The sequence below is a fragment of the Oncorhynchus clarkii genome, chromosome 1 (assembly GCF_045791955.1).
Source record: "Oncorhynchus clarkii lewisi isolate Uvic-CL-2024 chromosome 1, UVic_Ocla_1.0, whole genome shotgun sequence".
Lineage (NCBI taxonomy): Eukaryota > Metazoa > Chordata > Actinopteri > Salmoniformes > Salmonidae > Oncorhynchus > Oncorhynchus clarkii.
Window position 1 is genome coordinate 5285625 of NC_092147.1, and position 26584 is coordinate 5312208.

Consider the following 26584-nt stretch of genomic DNA (forward strand, 5'->3'; position numbering starts at 1 on the left):
TTTTAGTATGAAGTACCATTTATTATGAAACCCCATTTAGTATGAAACCCCATTTAGTATGAAGTACCATTTAGTATGAAACCCCATTTAGTATGAAACCCCATTTAGTATGAAACCCCATTTAGTATGAAGTACCATTTAGTATGATCCCCCATTTAGTATGAAACCCCATTTAGTATGAAACCCCATTTAGTATGAAACCCCATTTAGTATGAAACCCCATTTAGTATGAAACCCCATTTAGTATGAAACCCCATTTAGTATGAAACCCCATTAGTATGAAACCCCATTTAGTATGAAAGATATTTTAGTATGAAGTACCATTTAGTATGAAACCCCATTTAGTATGAAACCCCATTTAGTATGAAGTACCATTTAGTATGAAACCCCATTTAGTATGAAACCCCATTTAGTATGAAACCCCATTAGTATGAAACCCCATTAGTATGAAACCCCATTTAGTATGAAGTACCATTTAGTATGAAACCCCATTTAGTATGAAACCCCATTTAGTATGAAACCCCATTTAGTATGAAGTACCATTTAGTGTGAAAGACCATTTAGTATGAAGTACCATTTAGTGTGAAAGACCATTTAGTATGAAACCCCATTTAGTATGAAACCCCATTTAGTATGAAACCCCATTTAGTATGAAAGACCATTTAGTATGAAACCCCATTTAGTATGAAACCCCATTTAGTATGAAACCCCATTTAGTATGAAACCCCATTTAGTATGAAACCCCATTTAGTATGAAACCCCATTTTTTTTATGAAAGACCAAACAGTTTGAAGTACCATTTAGTATGAAACCCCATTTAGTATGAAAGACCATTTAGTATGAAACCCCATTTAGTATGAAACCCCATTTAGTGTGAAAGACCATTTAGTATGAAACCCCATTTAGTATGAAACCCCATTTAGTATGAAAGACCATTTAGTGTGAAATACCATTTCAAATGCTCAAATCAACTTAACCTTGTCTGACTTTCATTCATTCATGCAGATAAAAATAATAATAATTATTATAAAATGTATATGCTGAGCTCTGCTCTCCTGCCATCCCAGGAGTGAGACTTTTAACCATTTTAACACACACACACAGTCAATCTCAGGGATTAAGGGGGTTATCAGAGACACACAACTATTACAGATATGGACAAACGTGTGGGGAACCCCCTGTTGTTTTCATCGTTAATTAACACTGCATGTTCTTTAAGTTTGACAGAAGGGATCAGTAAGCCAGGACAGGAAGTCTACCTCCATGTGAAGCAGGGATGTATTCAAGTTAAGTAGACACATGATAATCATTTTCTTTTAATCGTTATTTAACTAGGCAAGTCAGTTTAACAACATATTCTTATTTTCAATGACAGCCTAGGAACAGCGGGTTAACTGCCTTGTTCAGGGGCAGAATGACAGATTTTTACCTTGTCAGCGCAGGGATTTGATCTTGCAACCTTCCGGTTACTAGTCCAACGCACTAACCGCGAGGCTACCTGCCACCCTGTATGACATTGATGTGACTTTGTTATGAAGATGGAAAGTTCACTAACACTATTGTGCATAGTGTGAAGGCCCATGTGTAAGCAGACCCAGTCAAACTCTGAAACAGTATCTGAAACCTTTCACTGTCTCACATCCATCCGGTGTCAACTTCTGTCAAGTCATCGTCTAACAATTCATTGGTTCCGATCCATCATAAGGATTCTGGCACGGATATATGGGGAATGTAGTAATATCCAATATCAGCAACCATTTATCTCACACACAACACACATACACACACACTCACAGACACACACACACTTCACTCCACAACCCCTTGCTACCATTTTTTTTTTCTCCAAAAAATAAAATAATAAAACATAGACCACAGTTTCCTGGGGAACAGAGAACTGTGTGCACCTGTTGCTGGCTCTCCCAGCTCAAGGACCTGTCATCCTGTCATCCTCCTCTGGGAGTGTGATGGATTGGGTAACAGAGGCACGGCCGGCCAAGTGTGACCTGGCTGAGACTTGGGACTCTCTCTCTCTCTCTCTCTCTCTCTCTGTCTCTCTCTCTCTCTCTCTCTCTCTCTCTCTCTCCTGTCCATCCCTCATCTGAAAGCAGTGGAGAAAAGTTACTTTTCTTGCCCGACTCGACAGCTCGGGTTGCCAGTCTCTGCCGTTCCCTTCATTTCTCCTGACACTTCTCACAGCCTGGTGAGAGGCAGCCATTTCCCTGCACCTGTGTCTGACCACACTAAGCAGCTCTGGCGTCAATAAAATATGTATGGTTGGTGGATACCTGAGTAAGGAGAGAGGGCTGTATGAGTGCTATAGGATGATTTGTTGAGTACTATACTCTCTCTCATTTTACCATATTTTTACCACTCTGGGAAGGGGACACCGTGAAGTTGTCAAATGTGATGGAGAGGTCTTGGAACGGGCAGGCCTTCCCCGTATGGAAGAGCAGCTCTGTCTTGTCGAGGTTGAGCTTGCGGTAGTGGGCCGACATTCAAGCTGAGATATCTGCCAGACACGCAGAGATGCATGTTGTCACCTGGATGTCAGAAGAAGGGAAAGAGAAAAGTAGTTGAGTGTCATACGGATAGCAATGATAGGAGAGACCATGAGAGGATATGACAGAACTGTGTGACGGTGTTGAAAGAGAAGAGGAGAGGGCCTAGAACAAAAACCCTGGGGGACACCAGTAGTGAGAGTTCAGAAACAGATCCTCTCCACGTCAGCTGGTAGAGAAGCCCAGCCCTGACAGGGAGGAGATGAAGAACTGATGGTTTACGGTGTCGAAGACCCGTCTTGAAGACTGACTGGTTAGGTTCGTGAAGATAGTTCTGAGAGAGATAGTGAGAGAGATGGTCAGAGGGGTAAAATATTTGTTGTTTTGGGGAGGGGAGCGACTGGCAATTTTCAAGTCAGAGGGGATGTAGCCACGGGTCAATAATTTGTTGAGGGAAGTGAGGAATGGAAGAAGGTCTCCGGAGATGGTCGAGAAGAGAGAAGGGAGGAGGGGATGGGATCGAGCGGGCAGGTTGTCGGGAGGCCAGACCTCACTATTAGCAGGATTTCATCTGGAGAGAGAGGGGAGAAAGAGGTCAAAGAGTAGGGTACTTCTGTGTGAGTGGGACCAGTGGAATCAATAGGCTGAGTGAATGAGAAGCGGATGTCATCTTTTCAAAGTGTTTGACAACATTGTCCGCAGAGAGGTAGGAGGGAGGGGGTGGAGGATTAATAAGGAGGGAGTAGAAGGTGGAAAAGAGTTTCCTATGGTTATATTCAGAAGCTTAACATTTAGAGTGATATAAAGTGGCTTTAGTAGCAGATACAGAGGAAGAGAAGGTAGAGAGGAGGAAATTAAAGGATGATAGGTCCCGCGGAAGTGTATTTTTTCTCCATTTACGCTCAGCTACCCGCAGTCCTGTTCTGTAAGCTCGCAATGAGTCATTCAGCCACAGGGCAGGAGGGGAGGGCCGAGCCGGCAGGAAGGAAGGAAGGAAAGGGGACAGTGCGAATCATAGGATGCAGAACGGGTGAAGAGTAGGGTCGATGAGACAGAATCAGGAGACAGGCGGGAGAAATAATTTAGCAGAAGGGATGGATGATAGGATAGAAGAATAGAGAGCAGTGGGAGAGAGAGAGAAAAGAATGCGACGGCGCCATTTCCAAAGGGGCTGAGTGGCTAGGGTTGAAGGAGAAGGAAACAGAACAGGAAACAAAGATGACTGTAAGTTGCTCTGGATAACAGCCTCTGTTAAATGACTCCAATGTAAATGTAATGTAATGCACAGTATGAAAGACCAGACAAGGGTTCAAATAGTGTTGATTTTCTTTCAAATATATTCAACAAAGGATCAACAAAACCCCACTGATCTTGTACTCCCTGCAGGCTCAATCAGATGTTCACAGTGCTTTAGAAAACACATACTATTGGAACTAAGGTCGGCTCCCTCCCTCTCTCCTCACAGGGCACACACTGGTTGAATAAACGTTGTTTAAATCTAATCCGATTAAAAAAAGTAATCAATCAAAAAAATGGTAATCTCTTCAACCAGTATATATATATATTTAATATATTTAATATTTAATATTTATATTTTATAAACCAGTTTTTGTTAGCATTTATATTAGGGTAAAACTTTCACTTCAATATAAACTTACAAGTTGAATTTGAAAATTCCACACAGAAACGTTCCATAAATTGTTGCCACAAAGATAGAAGCACAGAATCATCTAGAATGTCATTGTATGCTATAGCGTTAAGATTTCCCTTCACTGGAACTAAGGGGCCTGAAACATGAAAAAGAATCCCAGACCATTATTCCTCTCCACCAAACTTTACAGTTGGCACTATGCATTGGAGCAGGTAGTATTCTCCTGGCATCCGCCAAACCCAGACTAGTCCGTCGGACTGCCAGATGGTGAAGCGTGATTGATCACTCCAGAGAACGAGATTCCACTGCTCCAGAGTCCAATGGTGGTGAACTTTACACCACTCCAGCCGATGCTTGGCATTGTGCATGGTGATCTTAGGCTTGTGTGCGGCCGCTCGGGCCATGGAAACCCATTTCATGTAGCTCCCGACGAATAGTTATTGTGCTGACGTTGCTTCCAGAGGCTCTTTGGAACTCGGTTGAGTGTTGCAACTGAGGACAGACTACTTGTATGTGCTGCACGCTTCAGCACATCACTTATAGTTGACCGGAAAATAAATTTGACAAACTGACTTGTTGGAAAGGTGGCATCCTATGACGGTGCCACGTTGAAACTCACTGAGCTCTTCAGTACAGTCCTTTCTACTTTCAATGTTTGTCTATGGAGATTGCATGGCTGTGTGCTCGATTTTATACACCTGTCAGCAACGGGTATGGCTGAAATAGCCAAATCCACTCATTTGAAGGGGTGTCCTGTGGAATGATAGCAGAAATAGACTGGTACCCAGGCTATGTGTTACTGTATGAGTGTGTCCCGGATCCCTCCAGAACTGTGTCATAGCCCACACCTGGTCCCCATGCCACGTATATTGTGCAGATGATTGACGGTCTCGTCCCGTGTGATAATCAGTGTGCGCTAGTGTTATTTATTACAGGTAATCCTCTCTCTTTTGTCAAATCAAATCAAATCAAATGTATTTATATTGCCCTTCGTACATCAGCTAATATCTCAAAGTGCTGTACAGAAACCCAGCCTAAAACCCCAAACAGCAAGCAATGCAGGTGTAGAAGCACGGTGGCTAGGAAAAACTCCCTAGAAAGGCCCAAACCTAGGAAGAAACCTAGAGAGGAACCAGGCTATGTGGGGTGGCCAGTCCTCTTCTGGCTGTGCCGGGTGGAGATTATAACAGAACACGGCCAAGATGTTCAAATGTTCATAAATGACCAGCATGGTCCAATAATAATAAGGCAGAGCATTTGAAACTGGAGCAGCAGCACGGCCAGGTGGACTGGGGACAGCAAGGAGTCATCATGTCAGGTAGTCCTGAGGCATGGTCCTAGGGCTCAGGTACTCCGAGAGAGAGAAAGAAAGAGAGAAAGAGAGAATGAGAGAGAGCACACTTAAATTCACACAGGACACCGAATAGGACAGGAGAAGTACTCCAGATATAACAAACTGACCCTAGTCCCCCGACACATAAACTACTGCAGCATAAATACTGGAGGCTGGAGGTTTGGGTTTCAACCCTGTGTTTTGTATAAGTGTTTGTTTGGTCTTTGTCCCCGTGCCTTTACACGGTACGCTGGGATTTGGGAAATAAATGTAATTTATTACGCATTCCTGGTCCTGTCTCCCGATCCTTTATACCAACGTACATTTGTATATAGAGTGTATTTGACTTAGAATTTAGGACCCCTTTAGGTATCAAAATTGAAAATGATTTGATGAAAATTTTTATTTGGAATTACATTACATTGAATAACACATTCATAAATGGCAACGAAGACTGGCAGAAAATATATAAGAAGAAACAAGATTGTTAGGTCCTCAATCTAGGAGATTTAAGAAAGCTCGAGAAACGTGTATGTATTTTTTCTTGCACATACTGAATTTAAACTGTTTTTTTGTGGTAGGTACAAAACCACCTCTACATTTCGATAATAACATAAAAAACGGTTCTGGTTACTTTCGGATGAGTCCCGTGAGGACAAAACGGTTCCTGTTACCTTTTGGATGAGTCCCGTGAGGACAAAACGGTTCCTGTTACCTTTCAGATGAGTCCCGTGAGGACAAAACAGTTCCTGTTACCTTTCAGATGAGTCCCGTGACACTTGTGGGGACAAAACGGTTCCTGTTAGCTTTCGGATGAGTCCCGTGAGGACAAAACGGTTAATTTTACCGTTCGGATGAGTCCCGTGAGGACAAAATGGTTCCTGTTACCTTTCGGATGAGTCCCGTGGGGACAAAACGGTTCTTGTTACCTTTCGGATGAGTCCCGTGAGACTAGTGGGGACAAAACGGTTCCTGTTACCTTTCGGATGAGTCCCGTGAGGACAAAACGGTTAATTTTACCGTTCGGATGAGTCCCGTGAGGACAAAATGGTTCCTGTTACCTTTCGGATGAGTCCCGTGGGGACAAAACGGTTCTTGTTACCTTTCGGATGAGTCCCGTGAGACTAGTGGGGACAAAACGGTTCGTGTTACCTTTCGGATGAGTCCTGTGAGGACAAAATGGTTCCTGTTACCTTTCGGATGGGTCCCGTGAGGACAAAACGGTTCCTATTACCTTTCGGATGAGTCCCGTGAGGACAAAACAGTTCCTGTTACCTTTCGGATGAGTCCCGTGAGGACAAAACGGTTCCTGTTACCTTTCGGATGAGACCCGTGAGGACAAAACGGTTCCTGTTACCTTTCGGATGAGTCCCGTGAGGACAAAACGGTTCCTGTTACCTTTCGGATGAGACCCGTGAGGACAAAACGGTTCCTGTTACCTTTCGGATGAGTCCCGTGAGGACAAAACGGTTCCTGAGAGTCTCCCCTTTCCAAAGAGCGTATATAATAGTTTGCAGGTCAAACCGATCAGACGCTACAGAGGTTTTTCATAAGAAGACCAATTTTTCGGGATGTCTCATGGTCTGACAAACACTTCTCTAGCTCTGTCACCTTTCACCACAGATGCGGAAGTGCAGTGAGGGAACATTGAACGACACATCTCTCTCTCTCTCTCTCTCTCAGTTGAGATTATGAAAAGCAGTGCAGAGGTAGAAGATGGCAACTTCTGTTTGACTTGACAGAGGTGAATGAAGCTACAGCAGCCAATGTGATCATGGCTGGAGAAGTTATTTTTTTTACCGTTCTCCAAATTAGCATTTTAGAGCTTTTAAATTGTGTTGAAATTCCTTGGTGGGGGAACATATATTTGAAAGGGGAGTTACAACTGAACATGATTATTAAATAGAATATTTTCCCTGTTCTTTTTCAAACGGATTTATTTGAATAAATTAGGTGCAGACAAATATGTATAGTCGAAACAGTTATTCAATACAATGCATTGCATTGTAAGCCAAATTGCAATCCTATTTGTAATACAATTAGCTGATTTCCCGCATTGCCACCCATGTCTGGTTCTTGGTCCCCTCTGCCACCCAATCAAAAAAAGCGTGTTAACATGATAGCTCATTTAACACGGCTTGTTTCCATAGTTAAGCAGGGTACATAGAGGTAGACACTTCTCACTGAAGTGCATTACTCCTCAGATACAAGTAGGAGTCACTGTTCAGGCAAGAATCATTGGACTATGGCTTCACATTTTATTTCAATATACCTCTTTATTTAGGTTGATAGCATTAAGTTGAAACAATGACATTGATTCAAACATACCATTCTAATATCAACGTTGAAACAATGTCAAATAAAATTTGTCTAATCAAATATGAAAAATAATTTCTAGGTTTCTACATTGAATTTTCAACGCAATTTCAACATTTATGTCGGTCTAATGATTATGTTAAAAATGAGATTGATGTAAAAAACTTGTTAGTCTTGTTAAGTCAATGCATTTAAGTTGAAGTTTTACACTCATTTCAGTGTTTACAATGCTGGTTGAAATGAATGAGATGAAAAATCCAAAGCATTCATTCCACGTTCATTTCAACGTCTCAATACATTGACAAATTACGTTGAAACAACATTGATTCAACCAGTGTGTTTCCCACTTGTGCCCCTCCCTCACCTCTCCTTTACAAGGTGAAGATGAGGATTCCCTCGTACTCGTCAACAACGTTGTTCCGTAATTCTCTCCACCTTGCCCTCTGCCATCCCTTAGCGCCCCAGCTGTGGTTCCTCGTCTCTTCCTGGATGGAAGGAAGTCAAACCTGTAATTAGAAGCCATGGGAAAGCTGGGAATAGCCATCAGACATGCAGGAAGACATGCAGAAATAATGCTCTGTAGAATCCAAGCGATGCAGAAAGAGCACTTTCCCAATAGCACACAGGGAAAGGGGAATGTGTGCCACATTTTCAAGGCTCATCATTTTAAAGTACAGTTCTAGGGGCGGGATGGGGGGGATGGGGGATGGGGGGTGATGATCACGGTACATTATGGCCGTAAGCTCCTATAATATACAAGTTGCTATCTCACCAGTTACTTTCTCCAGGAACATTAATCAGAGAGGCAAAGATACTGTGACAAGTTCAGCTAGGAGCTGCAGACGACACATCCAGTTAACAGACGATACCCCTGAATGGTTTTATGGAGACAGACAGTGGCTTCACGCAGGATAGAGCTCTAAGTCTGGACCTCGTCTGCTGAGTTCTTTTTTACATTACAATATAAAAGCTCTTTGCTCCTCTACAGCAACTGGGGAGCTGTGGGAAAAAATATATATATTTATGGTAATTTCACAAATCTACAAAATTAACACGTTCTTCGTACAGCGTCTTCAGGAAGTCCTCATGCCCCGTTGACTTTTTCTGCATTTAACATAGAATACCCATAACGACAAAGTGATAACATGTTTTCAGAAATGTATTGGAAATTTAACAGAAATCTCTCATTTACATAAATATTCACATACTTTGTAGAAGCACCTTTGACAGTGATTTTTTCTCGGTAAGACAATTATTCAAACACACAAAAGCTCTAAGAGCTTTTACACACCTGGATTGTGAAACATTTGGCCATGCAACGTATTATGCTACTTTTTTTTTATAGGTTTAACATAACAAAACGAGGTTGAATACTTATTGACTCAAAAACTGTCAGCTTTTTAATTTTAAAGAATTTGTAAACATTTATAAAAACATATTTCCAACTTGACGTTTTAGGGTGTTGTGCGTAGGTCAGTGACCAAAACAATCTAAAAAGTTATCCATTTTAAATTCCACATCAAAATGTGAAGGAAAAAAAGATAAGGGGTGTGGACACTTTGTGAAAGCAGTGCGTTCCCCTGTGAATTCCCACTATGGGTCCTGGATTATCATGGTGTGGTAACCTGTCCATAGTGTACGTAACATAACCACATAGATGTCTGTTACATTTCAGTGGGGAAAACATTGGTAAAGTAAAGTCACAGCTGAAGACGACACATCCAGTTAACAGACGGTACCCCTGAATGGACGATACCATTGAAATGGTTTGGGATGAGTTGGACCGCAGAGTGAAGGAAAAGCAGCCAACAAGTGCTCAGCATATGTGGGAACTCCTTAAAGACTGTTGGAAAAATTATTCCAGGTGAAGCTGGTTGAGAGAATGTCAACAGTGTGCAAAGCTGTCATCAAGGCAAAGGTTGTATAACACTTTTTTGGTTTCTACATAATTCCATATGTGTTATTTAATATTTTGATGTCTTCACTATTATTCTACAATGTAGAAAACTGTTATGGGGAGTGAATGAGGACCCAAAAGCGAACTAACTTAAACAGAGCTTCTTTAATAACCAAACATAGGTAGGCTCAGATAGACCGGCAGATTCCGACAGGACAGGACAAGGTTACAGCAAACATGACGATAGTCTGGCTCAGGCATGAAACACAAACAAGAATCCGACAAGGACAGGAACAGAAACAGAGAGAGATATAGGGACCTAATCAGAGGGAAAAAGGGAACAGGTGGGAAACGGGGTGAATGGGTAGTTAGAGGAGACAAGGAACAGCTGGGAGAAAGCGGGGGAGAAAAGGTAACCTAACAACGACCAGCAGAGGGAGACAGGGTGAAGGGAAAGGACAGAGGCAAGACACAACATGACAGTACCCCCCCACTCACCGAGCGCCTCCTGGCGCACTCGAGGAGGAAACCTGGCGGCAACGGAGGAAATCCTCGATCAGCGCACGGTCCAGCACGTCCCGAGAGGGAACCCAACTCCTCTCCTCAGGACCGTACCCCTCCCAATCGACAAGGTACTGGTGACCACGGCCCCGAGGACGCATGTCCAAAATCCTGCGGACCCTGTAGATGGGTGCGCCCTCGACAAGGATGGGGGGGGGGGGGGGGGGCCCAAGACGAGCGGGGGCGCGAAGAACGGGCTTAATACAGGAGACATGGAAGACCGGGTGGACGCGACGAAGGTATCGCGGAAGAAGAAGTCGAACTGCGACAGGATTAATGACCCGAGAAATACGGAACGGACCAATGAACCGCGGGGTCAACTTGCGAGAAGCCGTCTTAAGGGGAAGGTTCTGAGTGGAGAGCCAAACTCTCTGACCGCGACAATATCTAGGACTCTTAGTTCTACGCTTATTAGCAGCCCTCACAGTCTGCGCCCTATAACGGCAAAGTGCAGACCTGACCCTCTTCCAGGTGCGCTCGCAACGTTGGACAAAAGCCTGAGCGGAGGGGACGCTGGACTCGGCGAACTGAGATGAGAACAGCGGAGGCTGGTACCCGAGGCTACTCTGAAAAGGAGATAGCCCGGTCGCAGACGAAGGAAGCGAGTTGTGGGCGTATTCTGCCCAGGGGAGCTGTTCTGACCAAGACGCAGGGTTGCGAAAAGAAAGACTGCGTAAGATGCGACCAATAGTCTGATTGGCCCGTTCTGCTTGACCGTTAGACTGGGGGTGAAAGCCGGAAGAGAGACTGACGGAAGCCCCAATCAAACGGCAAAACTCCCTCCAAAATTGAGACGTGAATTGCGGACCTCTGTCCGAAACGACGTCTGACGGAAGGCCATGAATTCTGAAAACATTCTCGATGATGATTTGTGCCGTCTCTTTAGCAGAAGGAAGCTTAGCAAGGGGAATGAAATGAGCCGCCTTAGAGAACCTATCGACAACCGTAAGAATAACAGTCTTCCCCGCTGACGAAGGCAGTCCGGTGACAAAATCTAAGGCGATGTGAGACCACGGTCGAGAGGGAATAGGAAGCGGCCTGAGACGGCCGGCAGGAGGAGAGTTACCGGACTTAGTCTGCGCGCAGACCGAACAAGCAGCCACGAAACGACGCGTGTCATGCTCCCGGGTGGGCCACCAAAAACGCTGGCGAATGGAAGCAAGCGTACCCCGAACGCCAGGGTGGCCGGCTAACTTGGCAGAGTGAGCCCACTGAAGAACGGCCAGACGAGTAGGAACGGGAACGAAAAGAAGGTTCCTAGGACAAGCGCGCGGCGACGGAGTGTGAGTGAGCGCTTGTTTTACCTGCCTCTCAATTCCCCAGACAGTCAACCCGACAACACGCCCCTCAGGGAGAATCCCCTCGGGGTCAGTGGAGGCTACTGAAGAACTGAAGAGACGAGACAAAGCATCAGGCTTGGTGTTCTTAGAGCCCGGACGATAAGAAATCACGAACTCGAAACGAGCGAAAAACAGCGCCCAACGCGCCTGACGCGCATTAAGTCGTTTGGCAGAACGGATGTACTCAAGGTTCCTATGGTCAGTCCAAACGACAAAAGGAACGGTCGCCCCCTCCAACCACTGTCGCCATTCGCCTAGGGCTAACCGGATGGCGAGCAGTTCGCGGTTACCCACATCATAGTTACGTTCCGACGGCGACAGGCGATGAGAAAAATACGCGCATGGGTGGACCTTGTCGTCAGAGAGGGAGCGCTGAGAAAGAATGGCTCCCACGCCCACCTCTGACGCGTCAACCTCGACAACGAACTGTCTAGAGACGTCAGGTGTAACAAGGATAGGAGCGGATGTAAAACGATTCTTGAGGAGATCAAAAGCTCCCTGGGCGGAAACGGACCACTTAAAGCACGTCTTGACAGAAGTAAGGGCTGTGAGAGGAGCTGCCACCTGACCGAAATTACAGATGAAACGACGATAGAAGTTCGCGAAGCCGAGAAAGCGCTGCAGCTCGACGCGTGACTTAGGGACGGGCCAATCAATGACAGCTTGGACCTTAGCGGGATCCATCTTAATGCCTTCAGCGGAAATAACAGAACCGAGAAATGTGACGGAGGAGGCATGAAAAGTGCACTTCTCAGCCTTCACAAAAAGACAATTCTCTAAAAGGCGCTGGAGGACACGTCGAACGTGCTGAACATGAATCTGGAGTGACGGTGAAAAAATCAGGATATCGTCAAGGTAAACGAAAACAAAGATGTTCAGCATGTCTCTCAGGACATCATTGACTAATGCCTGAAAGACAGCTGGAGCGTTAGCGAGGCCGAAAGGAAGAACCCGGTATTCAAAGTGCCCTAACGGAGTGTTAAACGCCGTCTTCCACTCGTCCCCCTCCCTGATGCGCACGAGATGGTAAGCGTTACGAAGGTCCAACTTAGTGAAAAACCTGGCTCCCTGCAGGATCTCGAAGGCTGAAGACATAAGAGGAAGCGGATAACGATTCTTCACTGTTATGTCATTCAGCCCTCGATAATCTATGCAGGGGCGCAGAGACCCGTCCTTCTTCTTGACAAAAAAAAACCCCGCTCCGGCGGGAGAGGAGGAGGGGACTATGGTACCGGCGTCAAGAGCTACAGACAAATAATCTTCGAGAGCCTTACGTTCGGGAGCCGACAGAGAGTATAGTCTACCCCGGGGGGGGGTGGTTCCCGGAAGGAGATCAATACTACAATCATACGACCGGTGTGGAGGAAGAGAGGTGGCCCTGGACCGACTGAACACCGTGCGCAGATCGTGATATTCCTCCGGCACCCCTGTCAAATCACCAGGCTCCTCCTGTGAAGAAGAGACAGAGGAAACAGGAGGGATAGCAGACATTAAACATTTCACATGACAAGAGACGTTCCAGGAGAGGATAGAATTACTAGACCAATTAATGGAAGGATTATGACAAACTAGCCAGGGATGGCCCAAAACAACAGGTGTAAAAGGTGAACGAAAAATTAAAAAAGAAATGGTTTCACTATGATTACCAGAAACAGTGAGGGTTAAAGGTAGCGTCTCACGCTGAATCCTGGGGAGAGGACTACCATCCAGGGCGAACAAGGCCGTGGGCTCCTTTAACTGTCTGAGAGGAATGTCATGTTCCCGAGCCCAGGTCTCGTCCATAAAACAGCCCTCCGCCCCAGAGTCTATTAAGGCACTGCAGGAAGCTGACGAACCGGTCCAGCGTAGATGGACCGACAAGGTAGTGCAGGATCTTGAAGGAGAGACAGGAGTAGTAGCGCTCACCAGTAGCCCTCCGCTTACTGACGAGCTCTGGCCTTTTACTGGACATGAAGTGACAAAATGACCAGCGGAACCGCAATAGAGACAGAGGCGGTTGGTGATTCTCCGTTCCCTCTCCTTAGTCGAGATGCGGATACCTCCCAGCTGCATGGGCTCAGCACCCGAGCCGGCAGAGGAAGATGGTAGTGATGCGGAGAGGGGGGCGACGGAGAGCGCGAGCTCCTTTCCACGAGCTCGGTGACGAAGATCAACCCGTCGCTCAATGCGAATAGCGAGTTCAATCAAGGAATCCACGCTGGAAGGAACCTCCCGGGAGAGAATCTCATCCTTTACCTCTGCGCGGAGACCCTCCAGAAGACGAGCGAGCAAGGCCGGCTCGTTCCAGCCACTGGAGACAGCAAGAGTGCGAAACTCAATAGAGTAGTCTGTTATGGATCGATTGCCTTGACATAGGGAAGACAGGGCCCTGGAAGCCTCCTCCCCAAAAACAGATCGATCAAAAACCCGTATCATCTCCTCCTTAAAGTCCTGATACTGGTTAGTACACTCAGCCCTTGCCTCCCAGATTGCCGTGCCCCACTCACGAGCCCGTCCAATAAGGAGAGATATGACGTAGGCGACACGAGCAGTGCTCCTGGAGTAAGTGTTGGGCTGGAGAGAAAACACAATATCACACTGGGTGAGGAACGAGCGGCATTCAGTGGGCTCCCCAGAGTAACACGGCGGGTTATTGATTCTGGGCTCCGGAGATTCGAAAGCCCTGGAAGTGGCCGGTGGATCGAGGCGGAGATGGTGAACCTGTTCTGTGAGGTTGGAGACTTGGGTGGCCAGGGTCTCAACGGCATGTCGAGCAGCAGACACTTCCTGCTCGTGTCTGCCTAGCATCGCTCCCTGGATCCCGACGGCTGAGTGGAGAGGATCCGAAGTCGCTGGGTCCATTCTTGGTCGGATTCTTCTGTTATGGGGAGTGAATGAGGACCCAAAAGCGAACTAACTTAAACAGAGCTTCTTTAATAACCAAACATAGGTAGGCTCAGATAGACCGGCAGATTCCGACAGGACAGGACAAGGTTACAGCAAACATGACGATAGTCTGGCTCAGGCATGAAACACAAACAAGAATCCGACAAGGACAGGAACAGAAACAGAGAGAGATATAGGGACCTAATCAGAGGGAAAAAGGGAACAGGTGGGAAACGGGGTGAATGGGTAGTTAGAGGAGACAAGGAACAGCTGGGAGAAAGCGGGGGAGAAAAGGTAACCTAACAACGACCAGCAGAGGGAGACAGGGTGAAGGGAAAGGACAGAGGCAAGACACAACATGACAAAAACAGTAAAACTTAAGAAAAACCCTTGAATGAGTAGGTGTTTCCAAACTTTCGACTGGTAATGTATATATATATATATATATATATATATTTATATCTCTGAAGACCATCCAGTCCCACCCTTCAGCTACCCTCAACCCCTCCTATCTATTGCTGAAAACCTCAACATTTTGATTTATAATTGCCATATAGTTTTCAATTTTGCTGTAATGTTTCACAAAAGTTCTGAACCTTTCGTTTCTCATAGTTTCTACTAAACAATACTAAAAATATGATTATATTTGTCATGGCCGTTGCTGGAAGAAGACCAAGGTGCAGCGTGGTGAGGGTACATTTTCCTTTTTATTTCAAAATGTCGCCAACAAAACTACAAACGAAAAAACAACCGTGAAGCTTACAGGGCATTAGTGCCACAAACAAAGTTAACTACCCACAACGAAAAGAGGGAAAAAGGGCTACCTAAGTATGGTTCCCAATCAGAGACAACGATAGACAGCTGTCCTTGATTGAGAACCATACCCAGCCAAAACATAGAAACACAAAATCATAGAAAACAAATCAAAGAATGCCCACCCCAAATCACACCCTGACCAAACCAAATAGAGACATAAAATACTCTCTAAGGTCAGGGCGTGACAATATTATTGATTGATTGACTATGGCTTTTCAAGTCCCCCAGCAGTGCTATATACATACAATTTTATTGGTTGCACAAATTTTGTTTAAACATTTCAATTTAGAGATTGAATATGTCCGTAAACACTCCAAGCAGCTGGTCTGCACGTGCTCTGAGGACGTGGCTTGGGATGCCGCCTGAGGCCAGCAGCTTTGTGAGGGTTAACATGCTTAAATGACTTACTCATGTTGAACGAGAGCACGCAGTCCTCGTGAGAGTCGGCGGCTTGGTGTTGAACACGTCCGTGAATGAAGCGTCAGTGTCTGAGAAGTGGCTTTTCCTTTATAATCCGTGATTGTCTAAGAGTCCCAGCAATTATGCCAGGGAGGAGAGAGAAACACTGACATAAACCAAAACAGTATACAAAAGCTTGAAAAGTTGTTTTGGCCACATGATACCGCATGACTTGCATGAGGGGAGGCAGGATTTCATTGTGTCAACACCAAAACATGATGAGACAGACAAGTGTAAACAAGAAATGATAGGATAAATATACAGAGATCACAATATTAGTTTAATATTGAGCAGAACTGTACAGCTTAAGGGGTTTAGATTCTATATTTTAAACATCATCTGTTTTAAACCCAAAGTGAGTGGACTCTAATGGCAAGCAACAGCTAATTTCATGTCATTTTTGTTTTAAGATTTCGAGGACTCCCTGAACAGTCCTGGTTAGACAGAGAGACAGACAAACAGCCAGATGTGCTCTAGGAGAATAAAAAAAACTGTAGACAATTTGGCCCTTGAGGATTACGGCACTGAGACTGTAATGGTTGTAAAATACATTATATAGGTGCTGCATCCAGACCTTTCCTGTATTGTCCATACTCCATAATTCAGCACGGGACTGTAAAATCATACACCTGCTGTAGTTTAGACCGGCAACGCTCGAATAATGAATGAGGGATACACACCCAAATGGCCACTTCACAATCCACACAAACGTGACCTAAAGGTTGTCCAAGGATGCCAAAACATCTCCAACCTTCCCGAGCAGGTGTGTCGGACCTGTCTGGCAGCCATATTGGCTAAGAAACGTCCTAAGGTGACGGGTCTGAATGTGAATGAATGTGTCGATCTAGTTGATATCATTCACAGACCATGGGGAGACTCTGTCTTTATGTCTCAAGCTTGGTGGGAGAGTTGATGGCTTCTAAACGAGAGGGGACCGTAGATAAAAAGTGGCTCGCCAAGTCAGTGTTTAAATTCATGCTCTGCCGCATGACGAAGAGGGAAAAGGGGGAATCTGCTTCTCAGATGGAGGAGCATCTGAAAACAAAAAGGGGCCTAACACACTGGAAACTCAAAACAGTCTCTGAGTCTGGATGGATCCCTGGAAACTCAAAACAATCTCTGAGTCTGGATGGAACACTGGAAACTCAAAGCAGTCTCTGAGTCTGGATGGATCACTGGAAACTCAAAACAGTCTGAGTCTGGATGGATCACTTGAAACTCAAAACAGTCACTGAGTCTGGATGGAACACTGGAAACTCAAAACAGTCTCTGAGTCTGGATGGAACACTGGAAACTCAAAACAGTCTCTGAGTCTGGATGGATCACTGGAAACTCAAAACAGTCTCTGAGTCTGGATGGAACACTGGAAACTCAAAACAGTCTCTGAGTCTGGATGGATCACTGGAAACTCAAAACAGTCTCTGAGTCTTGATGGATCACTGGAAACTCAAAACAGTCTCTGAGTCTGGATGGATCACTAGAAACTCATTACGGTCTCGGAGTCTGGATGTATCAGCTCATCAAAGACTTGCTTCTCGCCAAACACATTTTTCAGAGAGGGGGAGTGAAGCCTCTCAGGTTTCGGTCTACCACTGGCCCTGTGCAACGCTGTTACAGAGAAGTGAGAGGAAAACAGAACAGCCATATGTGAGCAGGGGTCAGGGGTTAACCCCCCTCCCCATGGCCTGAACTTCTATTGGAAGTATTTGAAAATAACTTCAATTAATTATTTTCAAATACATTATTTCAAATGTTGCCTTTGAATAAAGCCTGCGCGTGGTGTGGGATGAGACCGTTGTGATGAGGCTGTGTGAAGAGGCTGTGTGATGTGGCTGTGTGATGTGCCTGTGTGATGAGGCTGTGTGATGGGGCCATTGTGATGAGGCTGTGTGATGAGGCCATTGTGATGAGACTGTGTGATGAGGCCATTGTGATGAGGCTGTGTGATGAGGCCATTGTGATGAGGCTGTGTGATGTGGCCATTGTGATGAGGCTGTGTGATGAGGCCATTGTGATGAGGCTGTGTGATGAGGCCATTGTGATGAGGCTGTGTGATGAGGCCATTGTGATGAGGCTGTGTGATGAGGCCATTGTGATGAGGCTGTGTGATGAGGCCATTGTGATGAGGCTGTGTGATGAGGCCATTGTGATGAGACTGTGTGATGAGGCCATTGTGATGAGGCTGTGTGATGAGGCCATTGTGATGAGACTGTGTGATGAGGCCATTGTGATGAGGCTGTGTGATGAGGCCATTGTGATGAGGCTGTGTGATGAGGCCATTGTGATGAGGCTGTGTGATGTGGCCATTGTGATGAGGCTGTGTGATGAGGCCATTGTGATGAGGCTGTGTGATGAGGCCATTGTGATGAGGCTGGGGCAGCTGCCTTGGGGGTCGTGGTGGCTGTGACGACAGTCCACCCACTTGCCTTCACCCACTAACTCACCCTCCATCCACTAACCAATGGACACACATATGAATAGCACACTCACACACACACACACACACACACACACACACACACACACACACACACACACACACACACACACACACACACACACACACACACAGAGGCAATCTGGCATTTCTCATGGCCAACACCAGCAAAGTGTTTGTCCTCCCTCCATCCTTAATTCCAGACAGTAGTAATGTCTTAATAGCACTGCTGCCTGTTCAGAAACACTTGTTACGTTTTTCAAACGGGAGACCAAGAATTCTCTGCTTCTTTTTTTGCTGTTATTGCATAGAATGGCTCCAACGATTTTGCGAGAGAGAAATGAGAAATACAAAAACACAACATAAAACATTAAGATCATTAAAAAGCTTTTCTCTAGTAAAGCTCTGTATTCCCGTTCCGTATTGTAATGTGGCCTGGAGAATCAAAAGGACTGGAAATACTATAGGCCAATGAATGGTGCAACCTTGATTTCTCCCACGGGTGTTAATTCAGAGCAAATGTTGTTGCCATGTCTGTTAGAGCCGTTCTGCGACACAAACGGTACATTTGAAGTATTTTCTGTGTTCCTTCTTAGTGTAGCACTCTCTAGCACTGAACCGTGTTACATGCTGAGTTTTACCTGGAAATGGAGTTTTACCTGAAAATTGAGTTTTACCAGGAAATTGAGTTTTATCTGTGTGTGTGAATAGTGGTGTGGTATAGTAGACAGACGTGTGTGTGAGAAGTGGGTTGTGTTTTAGTGGACAGAAGTATGTGTGAATGGTTTGTGCTACAGTTGACAGAAGTGTGTGTGTGTGTGTGTGTGTGTGTGTGTGTGTGGTTTGTGTTATAGTGTATGTTTGTGTGTGTGTGGTTTGTGTTATAGTGGACAGAAGTGTGTGTGTGTTTGTTAGTCTAACAAGCATGATAATCTCTGATGGTGCAAACAGGTTACAGTAGTATTTGGTTATAGCAGGGTAAGGGTAGGCTACTAAGGGGGTGTTTGGTTATAGCAGGGTAAGGGTAGCCTACTAAAGGGGTGTTTGGTTATAGCAGGGTAGGGTAGTCTACTAAGGGGTTGTTTGGTTATAGCAGGGTATGGGTAGGCTACTAAGGGGGTGTTTGGTTATAGCAGGGTAAGGGTAGGCTACTAAGGGGGTGTTTGGTTATAGCAGGGTAAGGGTAGCCTACTAAAGGGGTGTTTGGTTATAGCAGGGTAAGGGTAGCCTACTAAGGGGGTGTTTGGTTATAGCAGGGTAAGGGTAGGCTACTAAGGGGGTGTTTGGTTATAGCAGGGTAAGGGTAGGCTACTAAGGGGGTGTTTGGTTATAGCAGGGTAGGGTAGTCTACTAAGGGGTTGTTTGGTTTTAGCAGGGTAAGGGTAGGCTACTAAGGGGGTGTTTGGTTATAGCAGGGTAAGGGTAGGCTACTAAGGGGGTGTTTGGTTATAGCAGGGTAAGGGTAGGCTACTAAGGGGGTGTTTGGTTATAGCAGGGTAAGGGTAGGCTACTAAGGGGGTGTTTGGTTATAGCAGGGTAAGGGTAGGCTACTAAGGGGATGTTTGGTTATAGCAGGGTAAGGGTAGGCTACTAAGGGGGTGTTTGGTTATAGCAGGGTAAGGGTAGGCTACTAAGGGGTTGTTTGGTTATAGCAGGGTAAGGGTAGGCTACTAAGGGGGTGTTTGGTTATAGCAGGGTAAGGGTAGGCTACTAAGGGGGTGATTGGTTATAGCAGGGTAAGGGTAGGCTACTAAGAGGGTGTTTGGTTATAGCAGGGTAAGGGTAGGCTACTAAGGGGGTGTTTGGTTATAGCAAGGTAAGGGTAGGCTACTAAGGGGGTGTTTGGTTATAGCAGGGTAAGGGTAGGCTACTAAGGGGGTGTTTGGTTATAGCAGGGTAAGGGTAGGCTACTAAGGGGATGTTTGGTTATAGCAGGGTATGGGTAGGCTACTAAGGGGGTGTTTGGTTATAGCAGGGTAAGGGTAGGCTACTAAGGGGTTGTTTGGTTATAGCAGGGTAAGGGTAGGCTACTAAGGGGGTGTTTGGTTATAGCAGGGTAAGGGTAGGCTACTAAGGGGGTGTTTGGTTATAGCAGGGTAAGGGTAGGCTACTAAGGGGGTGTTTGGTTATAGCAGGGTAAGGGTATGCTACTAAGGGGGTGTTTGGTTACAGCAGGGTAAGGGTAGGCTACTAAGGGGGTGTTTGGTTATAGCAGGGTAAGGGTAGGCTACTAAGGGGTTGTTCGGTTATAGCAGGGTAAGGGTAGGCTACTAAGGGGGTGTTTGGTTATAGCACGGTAAGGGTAGGCTACTAAGGGGATGTTTGGTTATAGCAGGGTAAGGGTAGCCTACTAAGGGGGTTTTTGGTTATAGCAGGGTAAGGGTAGGCTACTAAGGGGGTGTTTGGTTATAGCAGGGTAGGGTAGTCTACTAAGGGGTTGTTTGGTTATAGCAGGGTAAGGGTAGGCTACTAAGGGGACGTTTGGTTATAGCAGGGTAAGGGTAGCCTACTAAGGGGGTGTTTGGTTATAGCAGGGTAAGGGTAGGCTACTAAGGGGGTGTTTGGTTATAGCAGGGTAGGGTAGTCTACTAAGGGGTTGTTTGGTTATAGCAGGGTAAGGGTAGGCTACTAAGGGGATGTTTGGTTATAGCAGGGTAAGGGTAGGCTACTAAGGGGGTGTTTGGTTATAGCAGGGTAGGGTAGTCTACTAAGGGGTTGTTTGGTTATAGCAGGGTAAGGGTAGGCTACTAAGGTGGTTCATTATTAAATCAAACAAAATGGAAAACAATTGTTACAGGAAAATAAGTTAAATATTTCTAAATATGAGTGTCAACCTGGTCGTCTCATCTCTCGTTCCATGTTGGTCGTATAGCCTACAGGGAGGTAAACTCATCTCTCGTTCCATGTTGGTCGTATAGCCTACAGGGAGGACAACTCATCTCTCGTTCCATGTTGGTCGTATAGCCTAAATGGAGGTCAACTCATCTCTCGTTCCATGTTGGTCGTATAGCCTACAGGCAGGACAACTCATCTCTCGTTCCATGTTGGTCGTATAGCCTACAGGGAAGACAACTCATCTCTCGTTCCATGTTGGTCGTATAGCCGACAGGGAGGACAACTCATCTCTCGTTCCATGTTGGTCGTATAGCCTACAGGGAGGTCAGCTCATCTCTCGTTCCATGTTGGTCGTATAGCCTACAGGGAGGTCAACTCATCTCTCGTTCCATGTTGGTCGTATAGCCTACAGGGAGGACAACTCATCTCTCGTTCCATGTTGGTCGTATAGCCTACAGGGAGGACAACTCATCTCTCGTTCCATGTTGGTCGTATAGCCTACAGGGAGGACAACTCATCTCTCGTTCCATGTTGGTCGTATAGCCTACAGGGAGGTCAACTCATCTCTCGTTCCATGTTGGTCGTATAGCCTACAGGGAGGTCTACATGGAGGGCTTAGGAAAGCAAAGGCTAGCTTATTCAAACAGAAATGTGCATCCTGCAGCACAAATTTGGAAAAGTTTTGGGACACTTTAAAGTCCATGGAGAATAACATTACCTCATCCCAGCTGCCCGCTGCTCTGAGACTAGGAAACACTGTCATCACTGATAAATCCACGATAATCGAGATTTTCAAAAAGCATTTCTCTACTGCTGGCAATGCTCTCCACATGGCTACCACAACCCCGGCAGCAACTGACCCAAGCCCCCCCCCGCTTCTCCTTCACCCAAATCCAGATAGCTGATGTTCTGAAAGAGCTGCAAAATCTGGACCCTAAACATCTACCTTGCCTGGTTCATCAACTGCTTCACAGATAGAGTTCAGTGTGTCAAATTGGAGAGCCTGTTGTCTGGACCTCTGACAGTCTCTATGGGGGTGCCACAGGGTTCAATTCTCGGGCCGACTCTTTTCTCTGTATACATCAATGATGTCGCTCTTGCTGCGGGTGATTCTTTGATCCACCTCTATGCAGACGACACCATTCTGTATACATCTGGCCCTTCTTTGGACGCTGTGTTAACAACCCACCAAACGAGCTTCAATGCCATACAACACTCCTTCCATGGCCTCCAACTACCCTTAAATGCTAGTAAAATGAAATGCATGCTCTTCAATCGATCGCTGGCCACACCCGCCCGCCGACTAGCATCACTACTCTGGACGGTTCTGACTTAGAATATGTGGACAACTATAAATACCTAGGTGTCTGACTAGACTGTAAACTCTCCTTCCAGACTCACATTAAGCATCTCCAATCCAGAATTAAATCTAGAATTGGCTTCCTATTTCGCAAACAAAGCCTCCTTCACTCATGCTGCCAAACATACTTTCGTAAAACTGCCTATCCTACCGATCCTTGTCTTCGACTCAGCAAATTGGATCCAGTCTATCACAGTACCATCCGTTTTGTCACCAAAGCTGCATATACTACCCACCACTGCGACCTGTATGCTCTCGTTGGCTTGTCCTCACTACATATTTGTCGCCAAACCCACATCCAGGTCATCTACAAGTCTCTGCTAGGTAAAGCTCCGCCTTATCTCAGCTCACTGGTCTCCATAACAACACCCACCCGTAGCACGTTCTCCAGCAGGTATATCTCACAAAGCCAACACCTACTTTGGCTTCCTTTCCTTCCAGTTCTCTGCTGCCAATGACTGGAACGAATTGAAAAAAATCACTGAAGTTGGAGACATACTGTATCTCCCTCACTAACTTTAAGGGTCAGCTGTCAGAGCAGCTTACCGATCGCTGCAGCTGTACATAGTACATAGCCCATCTGTAAATAGCCCACCCAACCAACTACCTACCTCATCCCCATATTTGTTTTTATTTTTCTGCTCTTTTGCACACCAGTATTTCTACTTAAACATCCTCCTCTGCACATATATCACTCCTGTGTAAATGTATCAATTGTAATTACTTCGCCAATATTGGCCAATATATTTATTGCCTTACTTCCTTACTTAATTTGCACACACTGTATACTGATTTTTCTATTGTGTTATTGACTTTACGTTTGTTCATGTGTTGTTGTTTTTGTCACACTGCTTTTCTTCATCTTGGCCAGGTCGCAGTTGTAAATGAGAAGTTTCAGGCAGCGTAGGTTAGGGATATGAAAAAGAATACATCAAAAATAAAATATATTTTTCAAAGTGTTTTCTGTGCGCTTCAGCTGTCAATATCCATGCCATGTCAGAGTTGAATTTGACAGCTGTAGAAGGTGTCCAATTGGACTAGCTTCAGGTCTTAGCTGTAAATTAAATATGATTATTGTACATGTCCAACCAGATGTTTACTGCATGTCCAACCAGGATGTTTACTGCTAAGACTACATTTTACTTGGTCTTAAATATCCCCTCCGAAACTGCCTGAAACTGGCCCCCCTCCCACATCAGGGCAAACGAGGTCACAGAAGACAGAAGAGTGCCGACTTTAACAGGTCGAAATTGCAAACAAGTGTGCGTTTGACAATTGCCCTGGCTTGACGCGAGACGAAAATAGAGCCCTGTGTGTGTGTGCGTGCGTGCGTGTGTGTGCGTGTGTGTGCGTGTGCACGTGTGTGTGTGTGTGTGTGTGTGTATGTGTGTGTCTGTATGTCTGAGCTTGAGTGTGTGTCCCAGTCTGTGTGTGTGTGCATGTAGTGATGCAACAAACCTGGAAATACCCAAAAAGTCCCAACAAGGATAGCAAAAGCAAGGACAATCTGGATGCTTGGGAGAAAAGATGGCTTCCTTTTTATACAGTCTCATAGTCCTTTCCCCATACCTATGCTAATGCCCAAGTCATCTAATGCCCAAGTCAGAAGAGAACAGAAAACATACATATCATTACAGGAAGGACACACATGGAAAGGAAATCTTCTTTCCTTCATTACAAATAAATAAATATAAAGGCTTTCAATTGTGCATCTGTTGAGACAGAGAAAGAGCGAGAGAGATATAGAGAGTGACATGCAGAGAGAGAGAGAGATGTAGGGTGTGACACGCTGAGAAAGTGAGAGAAATTGATGTACACAGTGAGAGAAAGAGAGATGACAGATATAGACAGAAAGAGAGAGAGAAAGGGAGATGGGAGATATAGACAGAAAGAGAGAAAGAAAAAGAGATGACAGATATAGACTGAAAGAGAGAGATATAGAGAGTGACACGCTGGGAAAGCGAGAGAGAAATTGATGTACACAGTGAGAGAAAGAGAGATGACAGATATAGACAGAAAGAGAGAGAGAAAGGGAGATGGGAGATATAGACAGAAAGAGAGAAAGAAAAAGAGATGACAGATATAGACTGAAAGAGAGAGATATAGAGAGTGACACGCTGGGAAAGCGAGAGAGAAATTGATGTGCACAGTGAGAGAAAGAGAGATGACAGATATAGACAGAAAGAGAGAGAGAAAGGGAGATCAGAGATATAGACAGAAAGAGAGAAAGAAAGAGAGATGACAGATATAGACAGAAAGAGAGAGAGAGATATAGAGAGTGACACGCTGGGAAAGCGAGAGAGAAATTGATGTGCACAGTGAGAGAAAGAGAGATGACAGATATAGACAGAAAGAGAGAGAGAAAGGGAGATCAGAGATATAGACAGAAAGAGAGAAAGAAAGAGAGATGACAGATATAGACAGAAAGAGAGAGAGAGATATAGAGAGTGACACGCTGGGAAAGCGAGAGAGAAATTGATGTGCACAGTGAGAGAAAGAGAGATGACAGATATAGACAGAAAGAGAGAGAGAAAGGGAGATCAGAGATATAGACAGAAAGAGAGAAAGAAAGAGAGATGACAGATACAGACAGAAAGAGAGAGAGAAAGGGAGATGACAGATACAGACAGAAAGCGAGAGGGAGAAAGATGCATGGAAAGGAATTAACCTGTATGCTTCCTGACATCTTGTGCCGTAGGACATGTGCATAACAGGGCATTTTCCCAGGTAATTAAAAGTGTGGTTTTCACTATGACAGCCTCATGGGTTAGCATGGGCTCAGGCAGAGTGTATCCAGCAGACTGCTCGTTTCTGGTAAGGCATGGCAGCGTGAGGGCTGGGGAGAAGCAGTTTGAAGCTTTTGAAGGTTTGAAGCAGAGGATGAGAGTGAAAGAGCATTGAAAATAGAGAAAGAAACACAGGGATGAGAGAGAAAGGCAGGGAAAGAAGGGGAAAGGATAGACACCGAAATATATATATATATATAGAGAGAGAGATAACGGTAGAGAGATTATGTAAGACAGGGAGGGAGAGAGAGAAAGGCAGGGAAAGAAGGGGAAAGGATAGACACCGAAATATATATATATATATAGAGAGAGAGATAACGGTAGAGAGATTATGTAAGACAGGGAGGGAGAGAGAGAAAGGCAGGGAAAGAAGGGGAAAGGATAGACACCGAAATATATATATATATCTATAGAGAGAGAGATAACGGTAGAGAGATTATGTAAGACAGGGAGGGAGAGAGAGAAAGGCAGGGAAAGAAGGGGAAAGGATAGACACCGAAATATATATATATATATAGAGAGAGAGATAACGGTAGAGAGATTATGTAAGACAGGGAGGGAGAGAGAGAAAGGCAGGGAAAGAAGGGGAAAGGATAGACACCGAAATATATATATATATAGAGAGAGAGATAACGGTAGAGAGATTATGTAAGACAGGGAGGGAGAGAGAGAAAGGGAGATGGAATGAGAGGCAGAGAGAGAAATAGAGGGAGTGCCACAGGGGGATGACCAGAATGTGGTTGTGTACAGAGAAACTGACTCCCGTCACAGTAGTACATCTGGCAGGTTAAAAGTAGCTAAAATATAAGCATTACCCTCGAGATTCTGCTGAAGAACAGGCTAAATATTTGCTGCTTCACTTCACGGTAAGTCAGTAATGGTGACTAACCCCATTCCGTACAAATTTGCGCAACCGCGGCATTCAAACAAGGCTTGCAATGAAAACTACTGGCACTGTAGCGACTGTTTTTGACGTCAAAATCTGGGGTGTGAACTACGTTTCTATTCAAGCGTTGATTGACATGGTGATGGACCAATAGTATTGGATAAAAGTTGGAAAAAACGGACCCCCTCCGACGCTGTACGTTAAATTGTGACGTGTCATGGCGTAACGTCCAGCACCCATAATTGCAACTCATTCTGTGCCGTACAGCACCCATAATGCAACTCATTCTGTGTCGTACAGCACCCATAATGCAACGCATTCTGGGTCGTACAGCACCCATAATGCAACTCATTCTGTGTCGTACAGCACCCATAATGCAACTCATTCTGTGTCGTACAGCACCCATAATGCAACTCATTCTGTGTCGTACAGCCTCTCTCCACCAGGTGTAGCGCTTCTCTCACCGATTAAAAACAAGAAAGGGACTGGGCAAGGGGGAGGATACCTAGTCATTTTTTGCGTCATCATTGCAAGCCACCAT